We start from the raw sequence: 12,406 nt of genomic DNA on the forward strand, positions 1-12,406 counted from the left end.
CATATTGACTTAGAAAACCACAAATTAACATTATCTATGGTGTACTGTATTTTTCTTTATTTTGTGAAACATTTCCAAATTAACATTTTAATCTGGCTCAGGTGAACAGCATGCCACAAACTTGGCACCTCTGATCCAGATAGTCCCCACCACTGGAGTGTCTATGATCTTTCTCTATTCCTCATTTTAGGATTTAACAATCCTTAAAGTTGAAAACTGCCTCCTTGAAAAATATTTTCATCAAATATCCCTAAGTCTCTGCTACCTAAAATACACTGGCAACTAACAGAAATATATGACCAGAAGCATTGCCCAAAAGTAGTCAAAGGTTATGAACAAATAGTGCTCAAAAGAATTGCAGAGTTAACAAATTAATAGCCACATGAAAAAATGCTCCAGGGGCAGCAAGGTGGAGCAGTGGATAAAGCACTGTCCTTGGATTCAGAAGGACCTGAGTTCAAATCCAGCCTCAGGTACTTGACACTTACTAGCTGTGTGACTCTGGGCAAGTCACTTAACCCTCATCACCCCCACCAAAAAAAAAAGAAAAGAAAAGAAAAGAAAAAAGAAAAAAATGCTCCAAATCATTAATTGTGAGAAATGTATACCAAAATAACACTGAAGTAATACTTCACACACAGAAAGTTGACTAAAATAACAAAAGACATAAATAGTCAATGTTGGAGGGGTTGTAGGAAGACTACTAATGTATTGTTGGTGGAGTTGTAGTACAACCATTTTAGAAAGCAATTTGGAATGATGCAAAGAAAGTGACAAATGCTCATACCCTTTGACCCAGAGATTTCACAATTGGTTTATCTACTCAATTCTTAGTTTGTTTCTGCTTTCTCTGCAAAGGAAAATTACTTTTGCGAAAGAAATGATAGAAGAAAAATGCTTAACAGGGTCTAATAAGCTTGCCCTTAGCACAGCTAAGTGGTCTAATGAATAGCATGCTGGGTCTAGAGTCAGGAAGACTAATCTTCCTGAGTTCAAATCTGGCCTCAGACATCTGCTATCTATGTGATGCTGAGTAAATCACTTAATCCTATTTGCCTCAGTTTCTTTATTTGTAAAATGAGCTGGGGAAGGAAATGGCAAACCACTACAGTATCTCTACTAAGAAAACCCCCAAATGGGGTAACAGAGAATTGGATGCTACTGAAATGGCTTGCCCTTGATGAATTCAAGTTACTTAGCCCAGATGAACTACATCCTTAGGTTTTTTTGGTTTTGTTTTTGTTTTTTTCTTTTTAGTGAGGCAATTGGGGTTAAGTGACTTGCCCAGGGTCACATAGCTAGTAAGTGTTAAGTGCCTGAGGCCAGATTTGAACTCAGGCCCTCCTGACTCCAGGGCTGGTGCTTTATCCACTGATCCACCTAGCTGCTCCCATCCTTAGGTTTTTAAGGAATTGGCAGATGTAATTTCTGAGCCACTCTCAGTGATAACTGAAAAATCATGGAAATTGAGAAAAGTACAATATTGGAGAAGGATAGGTATTGTTCTCATTTTCCAAAAAAAGTAAAAGCAACAGAAATTGCAAAATATAGGCTACTGAGCTTGATTGACTTTGATAACTGGAAAGATTCTAGAGTGGCTCATGAAAGAGGTTAGCAAATATACAGAAAGGGAAGTAATAATTACAAAGAGCCAGTCTGTCTGGCTATGTCAGGCTAAATTTATTATTTTTTTTATGACTACTACTAAAATGAACAGTTAGGTGGTACAACAATTAGAGTGCTGGGACTGGAGGGAGAAAGACCTGAGTTAAAATCTGGCCTCAGATATTTAGTAGCTGTGTGACCCTGGGCAAGTCACTTAATCCTATTTGCATCAATTTCCTTATCTTTAAAATGAGCTGAAGAAGAAAATGGCAAAACCACTCTAGTATCCCTGTCAAGAAAACCTCAGATGAGGCCACAAAGAGTGGGACACGACTATAATGACTGAACAAGAACTCCTAAACTAGTTGTATGTACATTTTATCTAGATTTATAAAATTTTTGGTAAAGTATTTCATTATTCTCATGAAGATGACAAAATATAGAATAGATAATAATTTACTTAGGTCGATTTGGAACTGGATGGCTGCCTGGATTTTAAAATATAGTTATTAATGGTTCAATATCAACATGGCTGCAGGTCTCCAGTGGATTAGCTCAGGAATCTGTGGTTGTCCCTGAGCTGTTGACCATCTTTTTCAGTGACTTAGATAAAAGCATAGATGATTTGTTAATTTAGACTTGATGCAAAATTTGGCAGAATAGCCAATATATTGGAAGACCAATTCAAGATCCAAAGGGATCTCAACAAATTAGAGCAATGGACTGAATATAATAAGATGAAATTCAATAGGGATAAATATAAAGTATTGCACTTGGATACATCCATTTAATTTCTCAGGTATAAGATGGAAGAAGCACGTTGTTGCTTCAGAATAGCAGTTGCTCTGAAAAAGATCTGGAGTTTCAGTGGACTGGGCTCAACATTAGTCAGCAATATGATGTGGGAGCCAAAAAAACTAATGTGACCTTAGGCTGTATTAAAAGAGGCAGAGCTTCTAGGAAGAGGGAGATCATAGTCCCATTGTACTCTGTCCTCATCAGGCCTCATCCAGAGTGCTCTGCTCAGTTCTAGGCACTATGGTCTTTAAAGGATATCAGTAAAGCTGGAGTGTGTCCAAAGAAGGCCAACCAAAAGGGTAAAGGGCCTTAAGAACAGATAAGTGTCCTAAAGGAGGATTGGCTGCCCTACAAAATGGTGGGGTCCCCTTCCTTGAATAACTTTAAGCAGGAGACTGGACAACCGATTGCCAGTTATGTTATAATAGAGTTTCATTCTGTGCATGAGTTGGATTAGATGCTGAAGTACCTTCCAAAGCTCAGATTTTGTTATTTTGGAATCATAGAGCAATTCATTGGCAGATCCTTTCCAATAATAGTAGCATTGCTACAAATGGGTACATGATTTAGACATGAGGTGATATAAAAAATTAATTAGAGGGGGAAGCTAGGTGGCGCAGTGGATAAAGCACTGGCCTTGGATTCAGGAGTTCAAATCCAGCCTCAGACACTTGACACTTAACTAGCTGTGTGACCCTGGGCAAGTCACTTAACCCTCATTGCCCTGCAAAAATTAAAAACAACAACAAAATTAAAAAAAAATTTTTTTTAAAAAGGGGCAGCTAGGTGGCGCAGTAGATAGAGCACTGGCCCTGGAGTCAGAAGGACCTGAGTTCAAATCCAGCATCAGACACTTAACACTAGCTGTGTGACCCTAGGCAAGTCATTTAACCCCAATTGCCTCACCAAAAAAAAAAAATTAATTAGAAGAGTAAGGAAGAAAATATCTGTTAAATCCATGGATAGGGGAAGAGTTTTATGACCAAACTGGATATAGAAGGGAACACAAAAATAAAATGGACAATTTTGATTATATAAAATTAAACTTTTTTATGCAAACAAAACTAATGCAGATAAAAATTAGAAGAGAAGCAGGCAAATGGGGAAAATCTTTGCATCAAGTCTCTCTGATAAAGGTCTCATTTCTAAGACATATAGGTAACTGATTAAAATTTATAAGAATAAAATCCATTTCCCAATTGATAAATAAACAAAGGAGATAAGTAGGCTCTTTTCAGAGGGAGGAATTCAAGTTATCAACCATATAAAAATGCTATGAATCACCAATAATTTAAAAAATACATATTGAAACAACTCTGAGGTTACACATCATATCTATCAGGTTGGTTAAGCTGACAAAAAAGGACAATGACAAATGTAGAGGGGCTGAGGGAAAATTGCCCAGATAGTTAGGGACTAGAGTTTGCGATGAAGTTCACGAAGGGTTCCAGAAGACATTAGGAGTTCAGCCACTTCTCCCAGTGGCAGGCCAGTGGTCAAGGGGAAGGGGTTAAGCATGAGGTAAAGCTGTTCTGGCAGTGCTGTAGCAATGCATTTACAGTGAAACTGGGCACAGTCTGGCTCATGGTAAAATTTACCCACAATAATACAGCACAATTAGTCCTTAGGCAATCTGAAGTCCAGACCAGATGTGGTGACCCCATAGTAAGTATTCCAGAGACAACACAGCTGCCTGCCTTGGCAGCCAAAGAGTAGAATTTACAGATACCCACCATGCCCTGGCCTGAGATCACAGAGCAGACCCCATTAGAAGGGGAGTTGGCATAGAGTAAATGGCCATTGTTGAATCAGGAGATCAAGTCTAGCCAGGTCCAACTATAAACTGTAAGTATTAATTTTAGATCTCTTGCCATCAGTAATGTTTGAACTTATTCACATATGAAATAAGTCTAGAGCTGGAAAGGACCTCAGAGCTCATCTAGTCACTCCCCTTATTTTAGACATGAGGAAACTGAGATCCAACAATTTTAAGTGACTTTACCAATCAGGATTAGAAACAGGATTCAAATCCAGAATCTCTGACTTAGAGTAGGGCTCTCTCTGCCTTAAGGCCAAGAAAATCCAATGTCTTGATTTCTCCAATTCTTTTACCATAAGACGGCACAGAATGTGCGTAAGAATGGGAGCAATCAGCTCCAATTTGTCCTAGGTCACAGCAGGAATAAGAGGTAAGGTCTCTTGACTGCAAACTTAAAGGACCCTTGTGTTACCTTCAGACTACACATCTTCAAAATGTCCATGAGAGTAGACAATCAGCCCTGATTTGTCTTAGGTCAGAGAATAAATATGAGGTAAAGTTTCTTGACCACAAATCTTAAGGATACTAGTATTATGTGAAAAGGAAAGCTGATAAGTTACATTTAAGTGTTCTATTTTAAAGTTTCTGACTAGAGTCTAGACTTAATATAATAATTTTCTATTGAAAAAAAAAACAATTAAAAGGAGGAGTGGGGATAGGCTGCTTTGTAAGGGAGTGAGTTCCTCAATACTGGAATTATTTATGCAGATGTTGGATGTCAGGGATGGGTCAGAGGGGATTCTTCCAGTAGGTGGGATTTGAAATTAGATGACCTTTCTAGTCTTTTCTGTACTAATGCCCTGTAATTCTTCAATGATCAAAGTCATTGGATAATTGTCAAATTTCTACTCTAATTAGTTCCCTGTAGGTACACAAAATATGTCATACCAGACAGGCTCAAAAGTCTTTGTAGCATTGATTTAAGCTCCCATTATCTCCCTGATATTCTCCCAGGGCTCATCATCCTATCACAGCATACCTAGAACAGGATACATTCGAGAAATGTTTGTTAAATTGAATTTAATAGAGAATAATTAATTGGATCTGACCTCTTTCCCCTCCCCACAGAGCAGTGTTGGTCATCACCCAGTAGAATTCAACTTTGCTTTGTGCATATTTATCTTGTGACATTTTGAATTTACGCAATCAATTAAGGAAGTGAGTCTGCTTCCGTAGCTGAATAGCTCCATATGTGGGCCTTGCCTCCCAGTCTTCTTTGCCTTCCCCAAAGATAGAAAGAGGGAGGGGGGAGGGAGAGAAGGAGGAGGGATGTGAAGGAGAAGGAATGAGAGAAAAAGAAGAGGGAAAAGAGAGAGGATGCCAGGAGAAAGAGAGGAGAGAGGAGAGAAGGAATGAGAGAGGGAGAGAAGAGAGACAGAAAGATGAGAGAATGAGAGAGAGGTGAGAGAGGTGAGAGAAAGAAAGAATGAGAGGGGCAGAGAATGAGAATAATAGAAAAGAGAATGAGAGAGAAGAGGAGAGAATAAGATGGGGAGAGAGGGGAAGAGGAAAGAGGGAAAGAATCAGAAAGGAGAGAATGAGAGAAAAGGGAATGAGATAGTAAGAGACTGAGACAGAAATAGAGAAATAAATAAAGAGAAATTTGTAGATTCCCTGAAAAATCCAAGGGTACCCATAAATGCTTTTATAAGTAAGCACTAATGTTTAACTGATGACAGGGAGTCAAAGGAAAAATCAAGTTAAAAACTGGTAAACAAAGAACCCAGCCAAGTTCCCTTCCTATTTCCTTGGGTCACTTTTGGCCACCACTCCCTCAACTCTTTCTCCTCTAAGGTCTCCAAGATCCACTACCTTTCCCATTTTCCTCATGAACTGTCCCTCCTGATATAGAATATCATACACATGAGAAGTTACCATGCCAAATTACTGGACTCTAATGGTACATACTATAGAAGAAATAAAGATGGTACAGGTTCACAGTCTCTTGTTACTCAGGTCAGCTTCCTGAGATTAAAGTATTGAAAAGTCTTTTTCAGGCATTCCTTGTTTTATTCCCCTATCTTTAACTGATCTGACTGCACTTCTTGAATCACAGAATTGTGGATCATTAGATTAGGAAAAACATTTACAGAGTAGTTAATCCAAATCCTCTTTTTACAAAAGGTAAAACTGAGGCCCCAAGCTGGCTAACAACCTCACCAAAGTCACACAGATAGCTCTATCCCTAATCCTTGGCAACATTTTGTCCTTTCTTGCTAAGACACCCCAAGCTCCATTTTCAATCCAATCCTAATTGTCTTGGTTCCCTCTGCTTATGAGCAAGCACTTACTTCTCTGTCTCTGATAGAGACTTCATTTCTCAAATATATAGAGAATGGAGTCAAATTTATAAGGATACAAGTCATTCTCTGATTGATAAATGGTCAAAGAATATAAACAGGCAGTTTTCAGACAAAGAAATCAAAGCTATGTATAAGTATATGTATATGACTATGTATAGTCGTGTGAAAAAATATTCTAAATCACTTATTGATTAGATAAGTGCAAATTAAAAGAACTCTAAGGTACTACCTCACACCTATCAGGTTGGCTAATATAACAGAAAAGGAGAATGGTAAATATTGGAGGAAACATGGGAAAATTGGGACACCAATGCACTGTTGGTGGAGTTGTGTATGAATTGATCCAACCATTCTACAGAACAATTTGGAACTGTGGCCAAAAGGCTATAATCTTGTGCATATCTTTTGATCCAGCAATACCACTCTAAGTCTGTATCTCAAAGAGGTTATGTTGTTGGTTTTTTTTAAGGGAAAAGGCCCTATATATACAAACATATTTATAGCCTCTCTTTTTTGTGGTGACAAAGAATTGGAAATCGAGGTGATGCCCATCAACTGTGGAATGACTGAGCAAGTTGTATACTTGTAATGGAATATTATTGTGCTATAAGAAATGATGAGCAGGATGATTTCAGAAAAATCTGAAAAGTCTTACATGAACTGATGCAAAGTGAAGTGAGAAGAACCAAGAGAACATTGTATATAGTAACAGGAATATTGTACAATGAGCAACTGTGAATGACAGCTACTTTCAGCAATATAATGATGCAGGACAATTGCAAAGGACTCATGATGAAAAATGCTATCCACCTCCAGAAAAAGAACTGATATTGTCTGAATACAAATTGAAGCATACTATTTTTCACTTTTTAAATTTTCTTCTTTTTGGGGGGTCTGTCTTCTTTCACAATATGACTAATATGGAAATATGTTTTACATGATTGCACATATATAATCTATATCAAGTTGCTTACTGTCTCAGGGAGAGGAAAGGGGATGGAGGGAGGGAGGGAGGGAAGGAATTTGAAATGCAAAAGTTTTTAGAATGAATGTTAAAAATTGTTTTTACATGTAATTGGGAAAAATAAAATTAAAAAACAAACACACACAAGCACTTATCTTTCTGTCTGATCCTCCAGATCTTTCCTCAGTTTTAGAATAATAATGATAGTTCATAGTTCTCATAAGAGTTAAAGCCCATTGAGGTAGACCTCCTTGGCCAACACATGGGAAGATGTAAGTAAGAAAATCACAGAATTGGCATAGGTAAATTAAATGCTATTTCCCACTGGAATATTAGAGTATAATCCATGGTTCTCCTTTATATAGCACTTAAAGGTTTGCCAAGCACTCTTCTTATAATACTGTGAAGTAGGATAGATGATTGTTTTTATCCCAACTTTACAGATGAGGAAATTGAGGCACAGAGAAAAAACACCGTGGTACAGTGGAAAAGAGTTCTCAATATAGTGTCAGAGGATCTGGGTTCAAATCCTGCCTCTGATCACAAGATCCTGTGTGATCTTGGACAAATCATTTAACTTCTCTGGGCTTCAGTTTCTTCATCTATAAAATAAGGAAGTTGGACCAGATGGACTCCTAACTTGAATCTATGACTTCATGATTCTAAGGTTCTTGTCCAAAGCCCTACAGATAATTAGTGGTAGAACTAGAATTCAGTGCAGGTTTTCTCTGTCTGAGTACAATCCCTTCCTCATTTTTACACACTGCCTTTAAATAGATACATTATAAAAAAAATATTGAAAATAGCCCTTTTCCCCCAAAGAACTAGAAACTGAGGGGGTGTGCTTCATTTGGGAACTGGCTGAACAAATTAAGGCACACAAATGTATTAGGATATGATTAGGCAGATAGGAATGAAAAAAGGGATAGTTTCAGAGGAACTTGAGAAGATTTATAACAATAGATGAAGAGTGAAGTGAGTAGCAACAGGAGAATGATTCATACAATAACAACATTGTAAGAACAAAGAACTTTTAAAGATTTCAGACTTGTGTCTGGTACAATGATCTACTGTGATTCTAGAATATGAACAATGTAGACTGCTGCCTGACAGATATAATGAACTAGAGGTTCGAAATGAGGACAGTTTTTGGCCATGGAAAATATCAGGATCTGTTGTTTTGTTTAGCTATGATTACTTGCTCCTAGGATTGTGTTTTTCTTTTTTACATGGGAGGAGAATTTGGGGAGGAACAGAAAAACTAGAGATAGTATTTTAAAAGAGAGAGAGAGAAAGAAGAAAAGAGGGTCATTGAAGTACTTTTTTAATGGACAGAAGAAAGCAGACAGAAGCTCAGAAGAAAAAGATAAGCAGGATACCTTTGAAAGTAACATGTTGAATTTATTGTATACTTTTTTAAAAAAGCAAACTATACATAATAGAGTTCTGGTTTCACATATAATCCTCTTTTTGTGCTCTATTTTGTCAACAAGCATTTATTAAGTACTTACTATGTACTTAGCACTGTGCTAAGCACTGAAAATACAAAGAAAGACAAACAGTCCATATAAATAGCAATGTATAAGCAAGATGTATACAGGATAAATGTAGATCACCAATACTTGCATTAAGGCATATTGGGAAAGGGTTCTTGTAGAAGGCGAGACTTGAAGGAAGCCAGGGAAATGAGAACTCAGATGTGAGGAAGAAGAGATTTCCAGACATGGGGAACAGGCAATGAAAATGCACGCCACTGGAAGATGGAGTATCCTGCTTGAGGATAGGAAACAGGTTAGTGATAGATAAGTAGATTTAAGAATCATCAGTATAGAGACAATTATCAAGCCATGGGAGCTCAGTAGATCACCAAGTGAAATAATATAGAGCAGGAAGAGGAACCAGGGCAGAACCCTGAGAATACCTACCAGTCAAAAGGCCACTGATACTGGATTGAAGAGTAGAAGGAGGGGCAGCTAGGTGGCACAGTGGATAGAGCACCAGCCCTGGAGTCAGGAGTACCTGAGTTCAAATCCGGCCTCAGACACTTGACACTTACTAGCTGTATGACCTTGGGTAAGTCAATTAACCCCAATTGCCTCACACACAAAAAAAAAGAAGAGTAGAAGGAGGTAAATAAAGTATAAAGAAGATTGGAAAGATAGTAGAGGATATGAAGGGCTTTGAATGCTAGAGAGATTTTTTTGGGGGGGTGGGGTGGGACAGTGAGGGTTAAGTGACTTGCCCAGGGTCACACAGCTAGTAAGTGTAAAGTGTCTGAGACCAGATTTGAACTCAGGTCCTCCTGAATCCAGGGCTTGGTGCTTTATCCACTGCGCCACCTAGCTGCCCTCTAGAGAGAAGATTTTACACTCAATTCCAGAAATTATAGGGAACCCATAGAATTTAGTATATAGGAGGTAACATAGTCAGAACTTCATTTTGGAAAATCACTTTGACAGCTGAATGGAGGATGGACAGGAATGAAAGGAGCTTGAACCAGGGACAGCCACAAGCAGGCTATTATAATAGTCCAGGTGTGAAGTGATAAAGTCCTGCATTAGGGTGGTGGCAGTGTTAGAGGAGAGAAGCAGGGTGCATACAAGAGATGTTGCAAAGGCAAAATCAACAGGACTTCCAACAGATTGGATATGGAAAGTAGGAGAGAGTGAGTAATTGAGGATGGCACACAAATCACTCTGGCTTTCACTGGTTGGCCAAGAATAGATCCCAGCCCAAGCCTCACTTGCTTATTGTTTGGGTTTTGATGCTAGAGTGAATAGAATAGCAACTGTTTCTGTTCTGGCCAGAAACTCTAAGGGTTTTCCCCTCCCAGAATGATTCTTTTTGAATGCAAACTAAGCTATCTTTTTGCCTTAATTCTTAACTATCCTTTAACTACTGAATGGGTGTTGCCTCAAACAAACTGAGACCTGGGAAACTCCTTAGTTTAAAAAGACTCAGGTCTCCCAATGCATTGAGGCTACCTCCAGTTGTCTTGACCTATGGACCAATGTCTTGCCACTGGACTCCAGTGACTCTGGGGGAGAGAATGAGGCTGTTGACTTTGAACAGCCCTGCCTCACTTAAATCCAATTCACTTGCAAGTCTTAAGACATCACCTTCCTGATGTCATTGGTCCTCTTTGAGAATGAAGGGCAAACAACAACAATTTTCTTGTCTGGGTGATTAGGAGGATGGTGGTAGCCTCAACACTAATAGGGAAATTCAGAAGAGGGAAAAGTTTTTGGGGAAAGGTAACAAATTCAATTTTAGACATGATGAGTTTAAGATATATACGGGACATCCAGTTCAGATGGTTGGTGGGCTGTTGAAAATGAGAGACTAGAGGTTAGTGACAGAGAAGTTAGATTTGAGAATCATCAGCATAATGACAATAATCAATCCATGGGAGGCTCAACAGATCACCAAGTGAAATAGTATAGAGAAGAAAAAAGGAATCAGAATGGAATCGTGGGAACACCCCACCATTATCTGATGTGACCTGGATGAAGATCGAGCAAAGGAAACTGAGGAAGTGGTCCAGATACACAGGAGGGAAAACCAAAATAATGTCACTGAAACCTAGAGATAGAATGGCAACATCAAGAAAAATAGGTGATTAACCGAGTTGAAGGTTTTGTATTCATTTTTTGGGTTCAAAGTTTAAGTTCAGAATTTTAAAATTTTCCCCTCTTCACAGTTCACACAGCATCCTTGTTTTCTGTTCTTTGTAGATGGAAATGATCTTGTTTGTTGATCTTTACCAAATTCATAATAATAAAGAAGAAAACTGAATTAAAAATATCCCCATAAAAATTTAAAGCCTTCAATTAAAATTAGAACTTCTTTCCTTATAAACCACTAAAAGGCCAAGTTTGGCAGTATTTCCTAGACTCTGTGCACAGAATATCTTCCTTTCCTGGGTGTTTGGCCCCCTGGTCAGCTCCCATGAGCCATTCTTTCTTTGACACCATTTCAGCTGGTTTCCCTAGGCTGATTCACTCCTTTCATCCATTCTTCTCTGTTTTCCCAAGCCCTCCTAACCTCTACTTTACAAGTTCCACTCATTTCATTTTTTAAAAGTAAGGTCTATCAATGCATCCATTGCTGAATGCAGCAAAATGATAATTTCTTCTTAGAATTCTCAGTCCAATTTCCAGAGAATTCCGAGAATAAAGCATCCAGTGCTTATTTCATTGATAATTCAAGGTAATCCAGGTCCGTTCTTCTGATAAAAACTAACTTATTAGCAATTTAGTACCCATTGCTGAAATGGAAGCAAGATAGACTATGATATTCACATTTTCTGATTTTTTATTTCATAAAACTAGATTGTTAAGTTCTATGAGGGAGGGACGCTTACCATATACTTCTTTATCCTTGCAGGCTATGGGACAGTACTTTGTCTATAGTAGCATCCTATAAACATCTATTGATGTAATTTGATTTTTAATTCTGTCTTTCTTCTCCCTAACACAAAACCCAGTCATTGCCACAAACCTTCTTTGGTCCTTCCCTTGTAATTCTGGACTAATAAGAGTGTTTAAATGGAAAGAAGGCTACATTTGGAGTAAGAAAAGAGTTCCAGTCCCAGCTTTTCCATGTACTAATCAAGCTTCATTACTCTAGGCCTTAGCTTCACCATCTAAATAATGAGGAGTTTGCACTAGATGATCTCTAAGATCCCTTCAATCTAATGTTTACTTTGCTTAGTATTTAAAAGCATATGCATACATACATGTTTTTGTATGTTGTGTGCATATATGCACATATGTATGTATATGTAAATTGTGTTAACAAGCATTTAGTAAGGCCCTACTATGTGCTAGGCTCTGTGCTAAATGCTAGGAGGTGAATAAAAAGAAACTCACCAGCTTCTCTTCCCAAAGGCTAGCCAGGTGACAACAAGTAGATATA

Source organism: Dromiciops gliroides, chromosome 3 (genome assembly GCF_019393635.1).
Source record: "Dromiciops gliroides isolate mDroGli1 chromosome 3, mDroGli1.pri, whole genome shotgun sequence".
Lineage (NCBI taxonomy): Eukaryota > Metazoa > Chordata > Mammalia > Microbiotheria > Microbiotheriidae > Dromiciops > Dromiciops gliroides.